Raw genomic sequence first — 19151 nt, forward strand, 5'->3', positions numbered from 1 at the left:
TGGAAAAACAAGAATTAAACATAAACATCCATTCTGTGTAGTGTTTTCTGTTTCTCTGATAACTGCTTGGTTATTGCACCTTTTTTTTCTGAATAAATAAGGGATGCAAATCTGCTAAGTGGATGTTTTGACAGCTGATGTTAACACTGAAATTAACTGGGTCATTTGAGTGGAAACAACAAAACAGCTACATTTTTGTTCCAAATGTGTGTACCAAACTGCAGAGTTATTTGTCACTCATACCCTAGTATTATCCTATTTCAGTATAATGGGGTTTCAAGTAGAGGAAGGAACAGAGAGCCACAGGGACAAGGCGCTGAAATTAGGGCCATGTGAACAATATCCATTTCTCACTGTTCAGGTTGGAACAAGGATTAAAAAGAAAGCAAGCAATAGCATTCAACCAACTCTTTTTCTCCACTTTGGAAATGACTTGTGAATTTTGTGATTGACACAGTGCTTTGCTGAGTTCTTCTCATTGCCTTTGTACTTACTGTGGAGCAGATCTGGGTAATGCAGGAGTCTGAGTGCCACAATCCCAGAAGGATTGGATGGTAGATGTGGTGCAAGTTGCTTTATTAGTGAATGTTTATAAAATTATTGCATGTTGGAAAATACCAGCCGCTCACTGTGTTTCCTCTTAAACAAAAGAGACTTGATGTTGTTCACACCTTATGGCAATATTTTTGGTTTCAGATGGTAAATATTCCTCAGGAGTAGGAGCCTGGTACACAGAAAAGCACAAACTGTAGATCAGCTCCAGTTACTGGCACCTGGTACCTGCTCGAGGAGGCTCTGACAGCAGCGGCTGAGATGCAGCCTGTGCCTGGCAACAAAGCCACACACCATGTCTGATGCCACCAGACTTGATGTCTGTCACCTCACCTGTGTCAGGGCTGGAGTTTGTAAACTGTGGTAAAAGTAAATCTACAAAAGTTTGTACTCAAAGCACAAAAGTAATCACAGCCACCAGCCAGCACTGTGGGATTGAAAAGCAAAAGGGAGGCTGAACTCGTGCAGGCTGGGCTGAGAAGTAGCAGTGACCTTGTCTGGAACAGCAGGTGTTGGGGACAGGTGTTGTGATATTCTGAATTTTTAAACTAAGGAGAAAACACTAAGGGCAGTAATCTTACCTTCTATCCCATCACCTTTTGATTTGTAATCTTGATTATAGATTAGTTTTTATTTAAAAAAAACCAAACTGTTACCAAAAATCAGTAAAAATAGAAACTGTACTGTAAAGGGGATTTTTTTCCCATTAAAGTGTCTTTGCCTATAACAAAAAGAGTGAACAACCACTCGAAAATTGTTTGTTCTCTACTTTTTATTAAACCTGGCTTCCCACCTCTGATTGCTCTAGGCAAAAGGCATGGATGGGATGTGCTTTCAGAAATTGTAATTTTATTTTCCACTTGGTCTTTTTCCAGAATGCATTGAGTTGTGGTTAACAAACACCAAAATATTTAGTGATTGGGCATTGATAAGCACACTCTGCTCTTTGTTTCCATAATGCTCTAAACTGATTGATGGGCTGAGTTAGGAAATACTTGGTAGGGCACTTTCAGCATGCTGTATCTATTAAAAAAAAAAAAAAAAAAGGTTAACCAAGAGCACTCCCCCTCTTTCCAACATCCCTGGAGACAACTGCATTGTTGCCAAATCCCATAAATTTACATGTGATGAATTGTAACACTTGGACTATTTTTAAAGGTCCGGCCTCCAGGAATCTTATGAATATGTGATGATTTTTTTTTCCCTAGGTGAGCTTCTGGTTCTTTTAACTGTTGATAATTTTTTTTTAGTTCCTGGCTGTGTAAATATTTTAAGGTAATGCGTGACAAATGAAGTTTATGTATTCCATAATTTTTAAAACAGCATCTTTTAAAATCCCATGATATGTTAATTTAATCCCATGATTTGGGAGGGGATTGTGAGTCATGATTTTTGAATGTTTTGGTTTGGATAGATAGATACAAATTCCTTATAAATATTCCTATCTTTGGCACTCTTTTCACAAAAAATAGGACAAGTTGTTCTCAGTGAAGGAATTGAAAACTCCATGAACTTGGAGTCAAGAGGGTCAGTCACCATTTCAAGGTCTTAGGTCTGCAGTGGGCAGTGGCCATGCTGGACCTCACAAGGCACAAGGGTTTGGGATTTTCTACTAAATGCAGTTATTTTGGAGGGTGGTTTGCTGAAGAGCTCAATGCCCCAAGCCAATGTGCATCCCCCACTGCTACCCAGGCAGAGAGCTCCAAGACTGGGCTGCAAGGCAGTGGGTCAGAGATCCCTGAGGCTGGGGGGCAGCTGAACTCCCCAGAAGACAGCTAGGACTAGTGGAATCCATGGACTGCTTGGGAGTGTGGATTAAAAAAATAAAAAAACCTAAAAAAAAAATTGCATTTTCCACACCATAGAAATAAATTCTAAATTATGTCAACAGATGTGGTGAGATGGACCTGACAGCAGGGTTTTTTTAGCTTTTTACCATGCTCCGTTATCTATTTTTTTATATTATAATAAGAAAAATAGAGATTTTATTCCAACTGTCAAAAAACTGTAAACAAACAAACCCCACAACCTCCTAAGCCCTGCAGAGATCAAGGTGTGCATCTTGTGTTATGAAGGCTCTGCTGACGTGCTGGGTTTTGAGAAGTGGAATGTGCAGGGAGAGATCTGCCCCACCCTGAATCCAGACTGTGCCAGGTTTGCTTCTGCATTTACGTAAAACGTTATCTGAAGATTGGGAAATGTAACTACTTGTTTTGGCAACCTGAATAATTTGTTTTGACTGGTGTGAGATTATCTGGGGTTTGGGAGAATCACAGAGTATGGGGTGTAATATTTCTTCTGCCTGGTCGTCTCCTCTCAAATAATGCTATTTGTTAATGTACTGGAAAAATGTAAGCATCATATTTTAGGCAAGTAATAATCTTCAGCAGAGTAGCACTGTGAAAGTCTGTGTGAGCTCACTACAAATCAGACTAATTTTTTCAGAAAGAGAAATATTTTCATGTAATGGCTGAAATATTGCAGGTGTGGTGAGAATAAATCCTATTTTCTCTGGCAACTGCTTTTAGTGCTTGCATACATATAATTATTTATCTTCCTCTAGATAAAAATAAGCAGCATGTTGAACATATTTTAATATTTCCAGTTGAATTCCTTCTTGCAAATATGAGAAATGTTCCTTGATAGCAGTAAAACTACCTACATAATAGAACTGGAATTAAATAGATAAGTTAGAGTGGGTTATTTTTCCTTGTAACTGCTGGGTTTTTGCTTAAATGTTCTTTGGATGTTAACTGAAGAGATGGTAAGTATTTAATTAATGGTTATAAGTCCTGGAAAGCCAGCTTGATTTTTTGCCTCTAAAGGCAATCTGATTATCAGGCCTGTAAGCTTTAATTCCACATTTCTCCAGCTAAATTACTGTGTCTGTTATGTTGATCAGCTGAGAGGAAATGATTATACTCAAACTTCCTTAAGGTTTGCGTTTTCTCTGAAAATCATTGTTTAAGTCCTGTGCTGAGTTTTATTTTATTACTTGATTGATGAGAAACAGAAACTCAGCTTTAGTGACAGTTTTATTTACTGTGCAGATGAAAGATGACCTTAGCCAAGAACAGTTAATTACTGACGAAGACAGTAAGGTAACTCCCCAAATGTGCTTAAACCAGAAAGTTGTTGCTTCTGTCAGTGCCAGTTAAACCCCTTGGATGGCCAAACGAGGTCTGACACAAGTCCCATCATGAGTAGCTCTGGGCTGACGGGGTGGACAAACCCCTCCAACCTCTGCTGGAGACTTCTGACCTCTTCCCATGGGATTGCTGGAGGTCAGACCTGCAGAGGGGTTGTGCCTTGGTGCTGAACGATGTGATCGTTTCATGTGACCCTGTGATGTACTTCCTGGGGCAAACCCCGTAATTATGTTTTATAACTTTTTTTTGGTAAATTTTTCAACTGTTTCCATTTTTTTTTTTTTTTTTTTTACATGGTGGGGTTCTAACATCCCCCTGGCCATAAGCACGTGCCAGTCAGGCAAAAAGACAGAAATATTTTGCTGCTTCTACTCAGTAGTGGTAGCCAGCTTCTTTCTGACAGACCCAAACCTCATCAGAGCAGAGCTGGTCTTCAATCCTCTCACTGGCATCTCCTGGCTCTCCACAATGCAAAAGGACAACAGTCTTTGACATTTAGGAATCCTGAAAAGTTAGGGGCCAATTCAGCAGGACAGAAATCCATGTAAATTTAAGCTGAAACAACCCCACTCTGGAAGTTTTTTTAAAAGATGGAAGTTAAAAATATGATCAAGTTGTAACAACTCAGTTGCCAGAGATTTGCAGGTTTTGGAGATGATATTTCAGAGGAAGACTCCTCCATCATAGTCCATCAAACTGTCAATGCCATTGATTTACTAATGTATTCAAATTACTCTTTAGAAACCAACGTGCATCTGGTGTATATTTTTCTGGATTGCCTGAAACGGCTCAGAGTGGCTGGCCGGTTGCCATTCTAATTTATACAAACTTTCCTGGTTACCTTTGCAGGGGAACAGTTTCTTCAGGAAACTGAAGTTTCTCCAAATCCAATCAATATTTCCTCTCAGCCTGCACTCTTGCTGATTAATTACTGCTCCCTTATTTTGCAGTCAGTAAGACTCTGATGACAATATTTTTTGTCTCCTTCCTACATCATCTGTGCATGATAAATACATCTGTCTTTCTCTCCTGTCTTGGGTTTTCTCTGAATTCCACGTTGCAGATTCATGGGGATTTCTGGGAAGAGGAAGATTGAGAATTCAGTTGCAAATCAGCTTTTGATTCAGAAGCAAGGTTATGTGCTCATGGAAAAAACAAGTGTCCAGAGAAAGTGGTCTTAGGCCATGGGATGTCCCTTCCCAGCCATCTGCATTACCCCCAGTGAGGCAGTTCTTGGCTAGCACAGGAAAATGAGATCCTTGCAGTAATTTTGGGGAAAGATCTAAAGGTTTCTACTTTTCCAATAGTGCAATCACGTGGGATGATCAACTGAAGGTTGTGAACAATGCTTTTAAATGTACTTGATGGGAAATGCAAGGAACAGCCTCTTTTCCTCCAGAGCTGATGGAGTTTTCTGCTGTGGATTTCCTCAGTGGGTGGCCTTAGCTGGGCCACAGAATGGTATCAGGTAAAAAGTCAACCCTCCCAGTGCTTCTAGGATAGTGAGTTTCATTTTGCCTGGAAATAAAATTATTATGAAATGAATTAAATTTCTTTTTTCTTAGTATCAGTAATTTTGCTCAGTTTTTTCGATGGGGATGTGCTCATGCAACTAATGATGCGTGGTGAGGCATATGCATATCAGGACCACAGCAAAGCTGTGTGGGCTACCTTTGCAGTGTGCTTTTTTGAATTTTGGAGTGCTTTGGGAAGTATATTGCATCTTCAAAGGATTTTTCTTTTAATTAAACATCTCCTTTTTCCAGGTGCTCTAAATCGCTTCTAGAATTATTGAACATCAAATAGTTTCTCATTATTATTTCTTCATTATTTCAAATCTGTTGTTGCTGCAGCACCTTTTTGTTTCACCAGGAACACAAACCCTCTTGTGCAGAGGCAAAAATTGGTGGGGTGGCCTGGAGCTGGAGCAGAGCTGAGCCAGCTCCACTACAGGTTCCTGGCTCTGAGCTGTCATCTCCCTCTCTCACACAGCCCACCAAACTGTAATAAACTGTTGCTAAACTATTATTATCTCCCTGGAATACAGCAACATAATAATAGTATGTGAAGAAGCTCAGTTTCTGTATTTGTCCCTGCCTTTCTCATTAGGCAGCTTGGGATCCATGTAGACTTTGAGGAAACATTTCAGTGCGGGCTCAGCTTTGGGCAGGTACTTAAATCAAATTGATTTCAGTGGGATTCAGGTACATGCCTTAGGCTAAATGATTTTTTTATTCTGAATGGGTTTCTGTTGTGGTTATGAGGCAAGTTACTGGAGCAAGTTACTTCCATTCAGATACACATTGATTAAGGTGGAAGGACTTAATTATTTTTACTTATTTAAATATCACTGATTTGCCTATATTGACAGATAATATAAAAATAAAATTAATTTAATTCTCAACTGATGAGTTCATTTTAGCTTCTCTGCTAAATTCAAGCTCTGTAAAGCTCTCCAAAATGATTGCTGTGAACAGCTTACAGCTGGAGTTGAATATTACCAAATGTTGCTAAATATAACAAAATTATAACGAAGCCGATATTGGTCTATAAAACAAGTTTCCAGTTCTCATATGAGTACTCCTGTAAAATTTTTGTGATCAGCTCTGATGAAAGTATTGAGAAAGTGCTCATTTTACTTTTCATATCCTTCTATCAATTAATTCAGCTTTGGGGGTGTGTGAAACTGAGGTTGATTAATCACTTGTGTTTACATTTAGTCAACACTTGCTTATAAAGACAAAACATTTTCAGTAGATTTCATTGAAGTTCATTTTTATTCTCCCTTCTAATAATCATTGATCTCACAATCCTTAATGGATTTAGCCTTTCAGTCTCCTGGGAGGAAAGAGAGAACAAAATATTTGCCTTTTGGACAAGGGAAACATAAACCTTGTTTTCACTGCAAGCTGACCCTGTGTCTTGCTGCTGAGAGAGCCCTGTGGAAGGGCTCAGTTCACTGGAGCAGCGGTTGGGAAGTCAGACTTTGCCTCCAGAGCCCCAGCCAGAGCTCTCACGTGTGAGGGTGTGCAGCCGCCCACAGGCGTGTGGGGAGGCTTGCCTTATGAAAATGTATGTGCACACCCACAAGGTTTTTGCAATTTCACATTTACTGGTGTGTTTTTCTGTGAAGTGTCATCCTGTTGGGGTTTGTCTATTTACAAGCTGTGTTCGTGTTGTCCAACCTGCTGAGAAAAACAGAGGATGGCGAGGATCCAGCGGGCCCTGCCAGGCTCAAAGAGGGAGAAACTTCTTCACAGAAAGACCTTAATACTCTGTCCTGACAAAGTGAAAGTGTTCTGCAACCTCTACCTCTGTTTAGGAAATGGATTCTGAAAGTGAGAATTCAAAAATATGAGTAGCATGTAGTGTTTGCTGTTTTGTACCATGGGATTCAAACTCTGTGTTTAATAACAATGCACAAAATAGCATCTGGTAGGCACTGCTAAAATAAGCTCTAGTAGAAGATGCAGATAAGTGTTTTCAGTTTAAAATATTTTCTGAGAAAATGTGGCATAACTTTTGTCTGCTGTCCATGATGATGATGCAGTGGTTTGATGAGGCTGAAAGACATCATCAAGTGAAAGTGATGGGCAAGCCCAGAGCTGCAAGAGAGATGTGTATCCTTCAAACATCTACATTTCTATCATTTCTCGCAACAGGATGGCCACATGTGAGGCCTTGTGAAATGGTCTGAGGATTAAAAATGTATTCCAGCTGGTTCTGAATGTTCTCAGCTGTGAGATGTGCTCTGTGGGGCAGCCAGAGCAGCAGTGCTGTGCTGCTGTTATCTTGGGGCTTGCAGAAGGGGCACTGGAAACATCTCTGTGTTTCTGGTGGTGTGAGCCCAGCTGAAGAATGAGAAACAAATGGCTTGGTCTTTCTCTGCACGGATTTTCATGGTTGCCACCCAACACTTCCCTGCACCCCTGTGCTGCTCATGAACTCAGTGTTGGTTTAAAGGAGAGCCTTTCAGTGCCCCAGAGCTGGTGCTGCAGTCTGTCATTATTGGGCACCTTCAAAACAAAAGCATGGCCTGAGCTAAAGGGTTTTTCTTTAGCTGACTGATGAGTTCAGCATCATGTAATGTATTTAATCACTGCATTATGCACTGTTCCCTTAAAAAGCTGTTCTTTCCCCTGCCCTAAAGCCAGAGCCAGGACTGCTGCTTGTCCTGCTAGTCCACAGATCCAGTGCTGGGGGGGCTGAGCAGGGCAGGCACTGCTGCTGTGTGTTAGGACAGAGGACACAGAGCACTTCTCCTGCCTTCTGTAGACAGGGTGAGAGGAGGATGCAGCTTTCTGGATGAGATTCTGCCCCTGGTGTGTGCCAGTGCAGGGATGAGCAGGGAAGCTTGTGCTTCTTGGATGTTGATGCTTTAGCCAGGCATGTGTTACGCTCTGCAGGAGGTGGGCAGTGCACCTGTGGTAACCCTGTGGTTGGTATGAAAGAGGTGCCTGGTCTGCCCAGCCCTGGTTTATAGCTAAAGCCTCTGTTGGGTAATAACTTTCCATAACCATTTTGTGACTCTTCCTTATTTTTTTTGGTGCTTTTTGTGTTTTGAGTTCCCTAAGCAGTGCTTGAGGCTGCTTGGACTTTTTAGGTAAAAATAACTTTAATTTGAAGAACAAGCAACAGCAGTGTTAACTTTCCTTTCAGCTAGTGCAAGGCTTTTTTCCCCTGTGCTTTCCTGAAATTCTGAAAGGCAAGAATGTCTTAGCCCAGGAGGAAAACAGCAAAGTGCTTGATTATGGTTTCTTTGAATCTGCAGTTCGGTAACAGTAGTGAATTAATTTCTTCCTGACAATTGTGCTTTTCCATAGAGCAGAAACAGTGTTTTGAAACAGTGGGTAAGTGGGGTACAGCAGTAACAGAAACTGTTACTGCAAACTATGAGTGCAAACTCTGCTTTTTCTAAATGATCATGTTACAAATGATTTATAATTATTTTTCTAAATATTTTGTCCCAAACTGTGTAGATCATAAAATCCCACATACATGCTTGCTACTAATAATTTGAATTTAAATGTCTTTGCTCATTTAAATATAAACCTTGGGGGTTGTTTTACTTAACATTTGCATATTAGATTACAAATGGTCTGTCAGCAGGACTGGCTTGGACCATGATGTATTTTCAAGCCAAACAATGGCTATTTGTTAATATAGAGGTGTTTTCTTGATCCCTGCAACAGTGCCTCCACGCACCTGCATCCTGATGCTCCATTACTGAAACTTTACTGCCGTAATAAAAGCAAAGGCATGGTCTGGTTTAAAGCAGTGTAGCACCATGTTAATGACAGACCAGTCCCCTCTCTCACTGGCCACAGTCTCTTGCCAGCTGTTGCTGTCTCTGAGCCTCATTGTTGGAAGGGATGCAATGGAAGCTTTTAGAAGTTCCAGCAGAGCCAAGGCAGGCAGTTGAATCACTTCATTGCTTTCCTCAATGTCCATGGAGACCCTGTGCTCCTCTGGCTGCGTTTCTTGAAAAAGGCCTCAGAGAGTGGCACCTGGTTCTGGTGTCCACTTGTCCCATCCCCGTGCAAAAGTGAAGTCTCTTGCACACCCACAGGTTCTCAGTTTTCTCTATGATATTGTTGCTCAGCTCATAGAACTGCAACGCTTGTTAATGGGTTAAATACCGTGTATTTCATTTGTCAGCAGGTTCTTTGATTAAAAGCCTGAGATGCATCTTTGCTCTTCCTTTTATCTCTGAGTTTTTGTGCAGTTGCTTCCTTGTTCCAGCTCTCTGTGTGTGCTCGGACCATCTGGCACAGCTCGGCTGCCCGTCAACGTGTGCTGCTTTCAAGGGGAAACATTATTAATTGCAATCTGGACGGTGAGGGGGTTAGGGATGGCTTTCATTTCCACTTCAGAGCTGACAGTTCTGCAGGTAGGCAGTTCTTCAGGGAAGGTATCTCAGCAGCCTTTTGCAGCTTTGCCTGATGGGTGTGTGAGGAAGGGTGGCCAGAAATCCCGCAGGAGCAGGTGCGAGGGAGGAGCTGGGAGCAGCGGTCCTTGGCGGCTCAGCCCCACAGTCCCTGCTGCTGTCCTGCTGCAGGAGCCTCATTGTGGTGAGGATCACCTTCTCTAGCACTGCTGAGCTCCAGACAGTTGTCCTTGGATCAAAATTAATTTCCCTGGGCTCTGCTTTGTAGGGTTCGGTCATTACAGATTCAGTTTTAAGAGACACGGGTTGGCTTTTTTCCCTGGTAACACTAATATTTTAGCATTGCTTCAACAATCACGGCTTTGTAAACATTGGAGTGATTATTTAATGAACATTTAAGGATGGATTCTTTCGCCCAGAGAGTGAGTTGCACATAAGACACGCTCAGTCTAAAAATAACCTGAAAATACAAGCCTAATGGTGGTTTCTATGAACTGCCACCTGTGGGAATTTTTTAAACTTGTAATCTTGTCAGGTATCTGTGCACTTTGTGACCGTGTCTGTTTGCCTGTCAAGAAGGTCTTTTTTCCTGTGGTACATGTGGAGGCATATTGCAGTTGTTGAAGGTGTTTGTGATTGTGAATGGTGAGACACTAAAAAATGTTTTGTGCCTGAAGCAGCTGCCTCCAAAACTCCCATCCCTGCACCTCCTTCAAAAACCACCTTGCATGCTTAGCAGAGCATGTTCACCTTGCTGCTGCAGGGCTTTTTTAAAAAAACTTTAAAATTAATATGTACAATATTTTTCTTTTATCTCATTTTTTTTTTCTTTGTGAAGTATTTTAGGAATAAATGGGTGGTGTGGTTTTAAGTGATGCAGGTTTTTGAATGTGTCTTTGGACGTGGGGAGTGATGATACTTTGGAAATGCCATTCTTCCACAGACCAGCAAACACAGGTCACTTCATGGGAAAGCATCTGGTGTGACTGGTAGCAACAGCATCTAAATAGTGACATGAGCAGCTGCCCTTGTCTGACTATTAAAACAAATGAAATTAGCAAGCACTGACAATTACCTCTTGTGGGCTGTGTTTTGTTGCTGCTGAGTGGGCAGCAATCCTGTTTGTCTAATTGAGCTTTGCTAGATCATAGTGTTCAGAGTTCATTCATCATACTGGGTTTCTTTCTTTCTGGGGTTTTCCATTTTTAGAGAGACCCTGTTATATATAGTAATGAACACATTGCAGTCGTGCATGCTTTTTTCCCTGTGGAGCAGGGCAGAAGTTTGGATCTCATTTTACTGAGCTCTCGTTTACATTTTATTCACAATGAAACTGGGGATGCCAAACCCTACATATTTGGGGCTTGTATCTATTTGTTATGTGGCTTTTAAAGCAGATTTTTCTTCAATACATCAAAAAATGTATTTCTTGAAGCTGGGAAATCAGAGCTTTCAGGGGACTGAGTTTAAAATGCTATATTGTCTAAAGCCATAGATTAAATCTCTGCTGGAGTCCTTGTTCACAGACTTGCTGGCTGTTCTTTTTGCCAGTTCAATGTAGGCTTTTCCCAGTTCCTCTTAAGAAAGTGTTGATTAAGGAGCAGGCTGGAAATCATACATGTTAACTTCATATTCTATTTGCAAGCTGAAGTATATTTTGCTTTGTTTTTCTTTCAACGGAGCCTCTGGAGACTTGTTTAACTATGAAATGGTTACAAAAAAGCAGCCCAAAGGCTCCAGCTAAGGGAATTAAATGTCCTAGGAAGTCCAAAAAACCTGCTCCAACTTCAGTGGAGTAAAATATAAGAAAAGGGGAAAATCTGATTTTGAGTCACAGCAAGATGACTTGAATATAATTACTAAATTTCCAGGTATTTTTCTAGGATATCCCAATTAAATGTGTGCAGAGAAATGAATGGTATTGACATTTCCATGGCAACCCATTGTAGCATTTCAGATATTAACCTGCAGGTCATATTACTGAAGCAGAATATTTTTGGAAGACTGGCAAAATCTATCAGTCTACTGCAAAATGTGCAGGCAACAGCATAGCAACAAAATGCAGATGAGAAAACACAGACTTTGGAAGAAAATCTGGGCTTGAAAGCTAAGTGGAAGTTTTGTTTTACTCCACTGGAGGTGAGTAATATCACATTCCAGCACCAAGGCATTAATTGCTGCCATTTTTTGGGTTTGGGTCTGATTTTTATTTGTGGCTGGGTGTGGAATATAGGTGGGATGATTGTAAAAATGTTGTAGCAACTCTTATTATCCTTTAATTCCAGGTGCAAACAGACTTTGGGGAGCCTGAGGCGGCCCTTTGTGCTTCTGTTCTGCTGGTCATTGGTGATGGTGGGGATATGGGTGGGAAGGGCACATGGCTGGAATTAGTTAAGCCTTAGATCTCTGTGGAGGTGTTTACTGGTCCATAATGATGGATGGCCCACTGTTCCACATGGGAGTCTCTTACCAGACGTCCTGAAGAGAATTAGATGGTTTTTTGTGCTGCTGAAACCCTGGGGAAAAGCGCTGGCAAAGGGCAGAGTGTTCCTTGCGAGGAAGCTGGTGTGCCTCTGGTATCTGGAGATTTGCAACAGATCAGATTGATTGCACTGGTAGGATTTACAGACCTTGAGGGTCTCAGGTCAGACAGCTGGAAAGTCTGATTGTCTCTGAAGTGACAGCAGAGGCATTTCCAAGAATCTTTGGAAGAAAGAATCCCCTTTGGTAGGAGGCCACATTTCTTCCTTAAGATTATTTCAAGTTTTTAAAGTTATTTAAAGGAGAACTTGGAGTCTTTGCAATGTGAGATGGAACTGTACTCCCACCAAATAAATTACAGTGTCTTTTCAAAATCCCCACAGGCAAAGCGTGCTATGTGATAGCTAATTCTCACAAACCTTACACGAATGCCTTTGCTGGGAACTGCCTTTGTAATAATAAATTACTGGTTGGCAAGTGGATAGGGTTCAGCCAAGCCATGCACTTGATCCTGTTCACACTGATTTTAATGGAAAAATTCCCAGTGAGTTTAGTGGGGGCAGACCCAGTACAAGGCTGTGGGAAACTGGATGTCTGAATTTGCCTGAACTGCAAAGTGTCTTTGCTTCTGTTTAGATTAATTTTGTACCTTCTAGTTTCATGATTTACTTTGAGATTTTTTAACTTGAAGTTATGTTAAGAACTGAACACTGAAAACATGACCTGTGTATTGCTAATGACTGAGTGTATGTGTGCACATGATGGAATGGACCCAGGCATTCCTAATGAGGCTACGCTGCACAGGTGCTTGCTCTCTAACATTCCTTTTATGTCCATTGACAGACAGCAGCATCTTTCATTGTTCATGAAAAATTATTAGAGCCCCTTTGAAAATATATTTATTTTTCCCTGGTTTCCCACTGCACAGCTTGCAGAGGTTTTGTACTTTGTGCTGCTTTCCAGTTGCAGCAGATGTGCTTTCACCATTTAGAACACAGAGACTTGTGACACATTCATCTCATTTGCTCAGAATTCAGGCAGGGTCTTTTCCTGCCTTTAACATCTCAGCCACCAGGAGATGTTTTTTTTCCTCCACACTTATGCTATGTCAATACCCTCCCTTATATCAAGAAACACATCATTAATTTCAACCAGTTCAGCCAATTTGTCATTAATGAACCAGATAAGAAGCTTCCAGATCAGAAGTGACCAGGTTATTTGTCATGAGATTTCAGTGCTGCTCCTTTTTGTTTTAATGAGCACTGTCTTTCTTCTCTTACCTGGCCAGGTGTGCCTTCCTCCAGTGTTTGTTTTTGTTAGATGCATTCAGAGATGGGGTCTAATTTTGACAAACTTGTCAGTAACAATTGCACCTCCATTCCTCCTTGTGCTTTCCAATTAAATAGTTTTCTGAATTTTCTTTGTACAGCCCTCTCTTTGGATATGCACTTCACTGTACTCAATCTCATTATTCCATTCATACTTTATTTTTAATCCAATTTTCAGGAAACACATAGTGCCTTCTTTTCCATTACTTTCCAAAAATCACTGCTTTTTTTTTTTGCATGTAGAAGTATTTTTTCATCCTTCTGCTGCAATTTTCTGAGAAGTTCTCAACTGTTTTCAATAATTGATTGAATTCACATTGGGCTGTGCTTCTGCTTTCTTCAGTTCACCAAAATTATTTCAGCTCTACAGTGTAGCTGCAAGAAGTCTAAAATTTTGAGTCATCAACTCTGTTGTTACTGGTTGTCCTTCACTTCCCTTTCTTTTTTTGTCTTGTCCAGGTGAGCCACTTCTTTTTTTCTTTATCAATTTATCTAATTTAGGTCTCCTGGCGATGTCTTGGTGATCCCATGTTTCTCATATACCCTGGTATCTTTCAGGCTTCTCATTCACATTTTCCAAGGAACCCATCATGCCCTCTCAGTATTTTGACCACTTTATGCCAAGATGCCATGTTACATGAGGCCTTTTACTGCACTCATATTTTGTTCTCCCAATTTATAGTGAAATTGTTGGAAGAATTTGATATTTTGTTAGCATTTAGAATAATTTCTCATTCATGGGCAAATTTGGCTTGAAACACAAAACTTTGCTCTCCAAATCCCAAAATATCCATTAAATCCAAGCAAACCACCTCTTAATTCTGATATAGCTAAAAAGGATACAAACACACTTCCTGTTTCTATCTAATGCCAAAAACATCCTTTAGCATTGGTCTCTCCACATTCTTCTAGAAGTCATTGTCATGTGCAAATACCTTTCTCACTTCCTTCATAATAAAGGTAAATAGTTCATTTTTTTTTAAAAACAAGCTTCAAGTTCTTCAGATACCCAGGAGAAATCACTGTCTTCAGCCTTTATAGAAGGGATCTTAAGATAATTTTATTGGTTTCAGGATCTGAAGGGAGAATCAATAATGCACGTACAGACTCTGAAGTTCCTGGTCTAACCTCTGTATTCCCATTAGCTGCTCTCTTCTTGTTTCTCCCTCTCACAGTCACCTTAATGACAGTATGAACCCTTGGACTTAATTTCATTTTATGTTTTGCTCTTAAAAAACACCCACAAATTTCTTAACAGGATGTTTCAGAAACACTGCCAAGAGTTCGGGGTGAATTTCCTTCCCTTGGAAGTGCTGACCTCAGGCTGGAAGAGGAGGCTGCCATGGAAATCCAGCTGGGATCTGCTCTCCCTTTGCAGAGGGGTCTAAAGACACTCTACAGCCGCAGGTGCTTCCTTTGCTCCAGGCTCTTGCCCTTCGCAAGGAGAAAACTCCTGTGCTGTCCCTGCCAGCCGAGGGGTTCCCTTGGCTCCTGGGCAGGCTGGGTGGGGACAGCAGCACAACTCCCCTGATCCCTGGGGAAGAGCAGCTCTGGTGCATGCCCTGTGCGATGCTTCCCTGCTAGGCAAGGTGGAATGGCACGGAGAGGAGTGAGGAAGCAAGGCAGGAGTGCCATTTAGTGTCTGCTTGTACAGAGAGCTGTATGCTCGCAATATGTTTTACCTTCTGCCGGCAGTTCTGGTGTGAAAAGCAGCATAGCTTAATTAGGCAGTGTCAAGATACTCAAATCTTCCAATCTGCCTTCCAATCTGAAGTGTTCTTTGCTGATTTAGCTGTATCTTACAAGAAGTTTATATGCTTATGGCTAAATGATTGAGTTGCATGAAAAATTACAGTGTCACCTGATTTTTGATGGATTTTTTAATAGGACTTGGACAAATCTGTCAGGCTCTGTGGATCAACATTCTGTCAGGATTTTCCAAAAAGGGATCTGTGTGTGCTTTGACCAGAGTGAATGTGCAGTATCCAAGCTGTGTGGGATTTAATATGCAAGACTGGGACTCGGTGTGCTGCATGTCCTGCAGCACAGGTCCACCTACATGTTGTAATCCCAGTACAGACCAGTTGCATCCTGCTTGCTGCATGTGCTCAGGAGATTTCAGAGCACACTCTTGACATGAGAGACAATGAAAGATGTCCCAGATTTACTGGGAATGTGTGTGGCTCACTTGCTCTGCACCTTGCAGCTGTACCAGATTTACTGGGCTTCTGGAGGTGGTTACCTCATGGCCAGTGTTTTTCCTTGGAGGAGTGGTTCCAAACACCAGTAACATGGTCAGGCATGTGGACATTTAGAAATGTGAGGCAAACAGCCAGTGTTCTCTAGTTCCACCTAGGCCAAAGTTCTGGGAAGATAAGGAGCAGAAGCAGGAGAAAGCCTGGATGAACAAAATAATGTCAAAACATTGGTCTCAAGGATGTGCTGTTTACAAGGACTTTGTTACCATTGTGCTTGATAAGAATCAAGTTTCAGTGGGTTTTGGATCCTGTTGTTGAACAAGATGAAGCTTTCTTTGCTAAACTTAGAATGAAGACAAAAGGAAGTTGTTATTGGGTAACAATTTTTTTTCTTACTAGAACCATCTTCCCCTGAAATATGAAAGATCCTTTCCAAATGCAAAAGTTATGCAAACATGTCTGAATATAGAAGTGAAACTGGAAAGCAGTGGGTTTCTTCTGCCAGTTTTGCAGGAGGCCACCCACAAAGGTATATCTTATTTTTTTCTCTTTCTAGTTTTGTTTTTTTCCTTTCTGGAAAAATACAGAAAAAATTTGGCCAAAATCAGAGCCTATTTTGATTTTATAGCTTTTCTTATCAAAGCAGGATTGAAATGTAGCTTGAATTTTCCAAGTAGTGTATAATTAACTGAAGAAAAAAAACCAAAGTTGTGGATTTGGTGCAAACGGTTTATCACCGAGGCTCTAAGTTCTTGCTTAGACAAATTCATACATATTAGACTTTGTCTACATGAAATGGAGAAACATTTAGTCAGGCTGTTTGGTGTAAGCCATTTGCCTTGCTATTAGTTGGTGCTGACTGTATTTTTATCCTTGCTTTGAGTGTTTGATAATAGTTTGCTGTATTATTATCAAAGTCTTGTTTTGATTTGATATTTCCAATCTGTTTCTTGACAACGGTATTCTCAAATTTTACTCGTCTTTAAGACGCTGCTCCTTTTTATTCTGCATATCCACTCCCTCTGGCCAAATGGGCAGGAAATGTACTTAATTTCTGTGTAACCCACAGAAATGCAGGATTCCCTGTGGAGGGACACTCTGCAGTGCTTACAACCCACCCTGCTCTCCCCACATCTGTCCCTCCCTGTCCCGCTCTGCCTTCCATTGATGGATGATTTGCCAGTGCAAGCAAAACTGCAGAAATGCAGTTAGAATGTGAGTTGTTTATCGTTCATTTAGGTTCAGAAGCCAGATATTCCAGATCTCTGCAGTCACTTGTGTAGCAGTGTCAGTATCCTCTGGCCGCTACGGAAATGATCTCCTCGGTCCTTTGGTGCGCCCTGAGCCCCTGTCCCACCACTCCCTCCTGTGCTTTGTTCAAACTCATTTAGCAGAATTCCAGAGGAAGAAATCCAACAATTTCCACTTGGAGCCTACATTGTAGTCTAAATGATCTCACTACTTAAAAATGTTTTCTTGAGTCTAAGTTTAATAATTTTTCACAATCTATCCTTTGTAGCTAACCCTCCCCCACTTTCTTCTTAAAAAAATTCCTTCCCTTCCATGTGCCAGTGTTTTGTAGACATATAAGCTGTTATCAGGTTGTCTCAGCCATCTTTCAATCAAGATGTACTTTTTAGTTCCTGTAGATCATTATTTTTTTTCTTCTTTATGTAAATACAGAAATCGTACTAATGTAACCTCCTGTAGTTAAAATGATGCAACCTCACTGGTGTCGTTGTGTAACGTAGTTCTGTGGGAAGACAAACTCTGCTTGGGATAAGGCACCTTTATCCCAGTACCCACACTGGTGCTTGTACTGATAATTATCACTCAGAAGGTAAGTGCTCTAGGACAATAAACCAGAAGGATGCCTTTAAATGAACAAAGATTTCCACACCCTTAAAACAAGAAAAATATAGCAATGGGTAGGCAGCTTGGCAGCAGAGTCCTCAGCTGAGTAAAAGTGTGTCCTTGAGCAGAGTTCATGTTCTGTGGTTTGGTGGTGTTGGATGGAGGAATGACTCTTATTCATACATTTGTATTCCCAAATAAGTCTCAGTGATTAAAACATCCTGACTGAGCAGAGTTGTTTTTTATGGATTCAAAACTGGGACAAAGTGATGTTCAAATGTGGAGGCCGCTGTTAATCCTGCAGGGCTGTTTTGACACTGGGAGTAGTTATTTTCTGTAAGGGATGCTTTTCCAGAAGGGCTGTGGCTGTGTGGTATTGGAATGGCATAACATCCTGACTTTGAATTAAAAAAAGGTTTCAGAGTTAATCAAATGTAATAATGACCAAAACCCTTAATAAGGTGAGAGTTGGATTCCTAGGTCTGTGTTGTATGGAGGCTTTTAAGGAGTTGGAGTCATTAACTTCTTTCAATTACACTGGTGATAGTCCAGAACTCTTCAAGGACATTGAGTTTGAGATTGCATTAAATATCAGCATGTCTGACAGTTGACTCTAGTCCCACCTTTTTCTTTTCCATGTGTTAGAGCATCTCAAAAAATGGAGAGAATGTGGTTCTCTGCAAAGAGAAAAGTAGTTCATTGAATGTCTGTGCTGTGGTGTATGCTAACTAAAACGGGAACTGATGCCAGAAAATTCCTAGCTAATATAGCCAAACTATTTCTTTAAATGGCTTGCTCATCAGTTCACTGCAGTCTTTGATTTATTAAATTATGATTTATTACATCATAAATGCCAATAAGCTTTAAAGGATAGATATTATCTAAAAAAGTTTTCATCCAAAATAATAAATCCTTTCTTGTTTCTAGAAAGGGCACAGTAAAAATCTGTGTTCAGTGCTAATCTTGTATTAAGTTTTAGGTGTTTAGATATGAGAATCTTCTGGCTGTCTGTGATTACCCTGTAAGTGGCTCTGTTGCAGTGACACTGAGAACCAGACATCTCTCCATAGAGTATGGCCTCAATCTCTCTGAGGGTACTTCTCAGTATGAATATGTTTTGTTATTATCAATAATAAAAAAAGATGCATATACAGTAGCTCTGTTAGTGCTACATCTGCATTGTCTCCTCTTTGAACATTTGCACCAAGAGGTTTTCACCCAAGGCAGGACAGGCTGGCCAGGACAGGCCCAGTGGCACTGACTTGGGCAGCTGCCATCCACGTAATCCTGGAGAAATCTACCTAAATCCTCCAAATCAGAATTTCATGCTCCTGTATCAGGCTGGGTGTGAAATTTTAATTTGCACTTGTCAGTCTGAAGTAAGGGGAAAAGGGAAAGCAAAAAATAAAAGGCATATGATAAATCTCACACTTTCCCCCGAACAAAGCAGCGCGGTTCTTTCCTGCGGGCGCCTCAATGAATCTCTGTGTGGGCAGCTGGAAGCTGGCGGTTTATCTGGAGGGGTGGCAGAGTTGTAAGCAGAGTGGGTAGTGTCAGCTATCGCTGGGTTTACATGATGCTTCCTATTATTGAACTCGGATTTAATTTTGCTAAAAAATTTGCCAAACCTTCTTGGTTTGGGCTGAATGTTTTTGTGTCAGGTGTCTGCAGGGCTGAGTTACACTGCAGGCTTGGGGCAGAT

General features: G+C 41.0%; 1 protein-coding gene across 1 annotated transcript in view; it reads left to right on the forward strand.

The window, feature by feature from the left end:
* ADAMTS2 (ADAM metallopeptidase with thrombospondin type 1 motif 2) overlaps positions 1-19151 on the forward strand; it is a 174400-nt gene that overhangs the window by 64115 nt on the left and 91134 nt on the right. The gene's annotated exons all lie outside the window — the stretch shown is intronic.

The sequence above is a fragment of the Pseudopodoces humilis genome, chromosome 17 (assembly GCF_049639895.1).
Source record: "Pseudopodoces humilis isolate 2021_Gansu_Grassland_sample_001 chromosome 17, ASM4963989v1, whole genome shotgun sequence".
Classification (NCBI taxonomy): Eukaryota; Metazoa; Chordata; class Aves; order Passeriformes; family Paridae; genus Pseudopodoces; species Pseudopodoces humilis.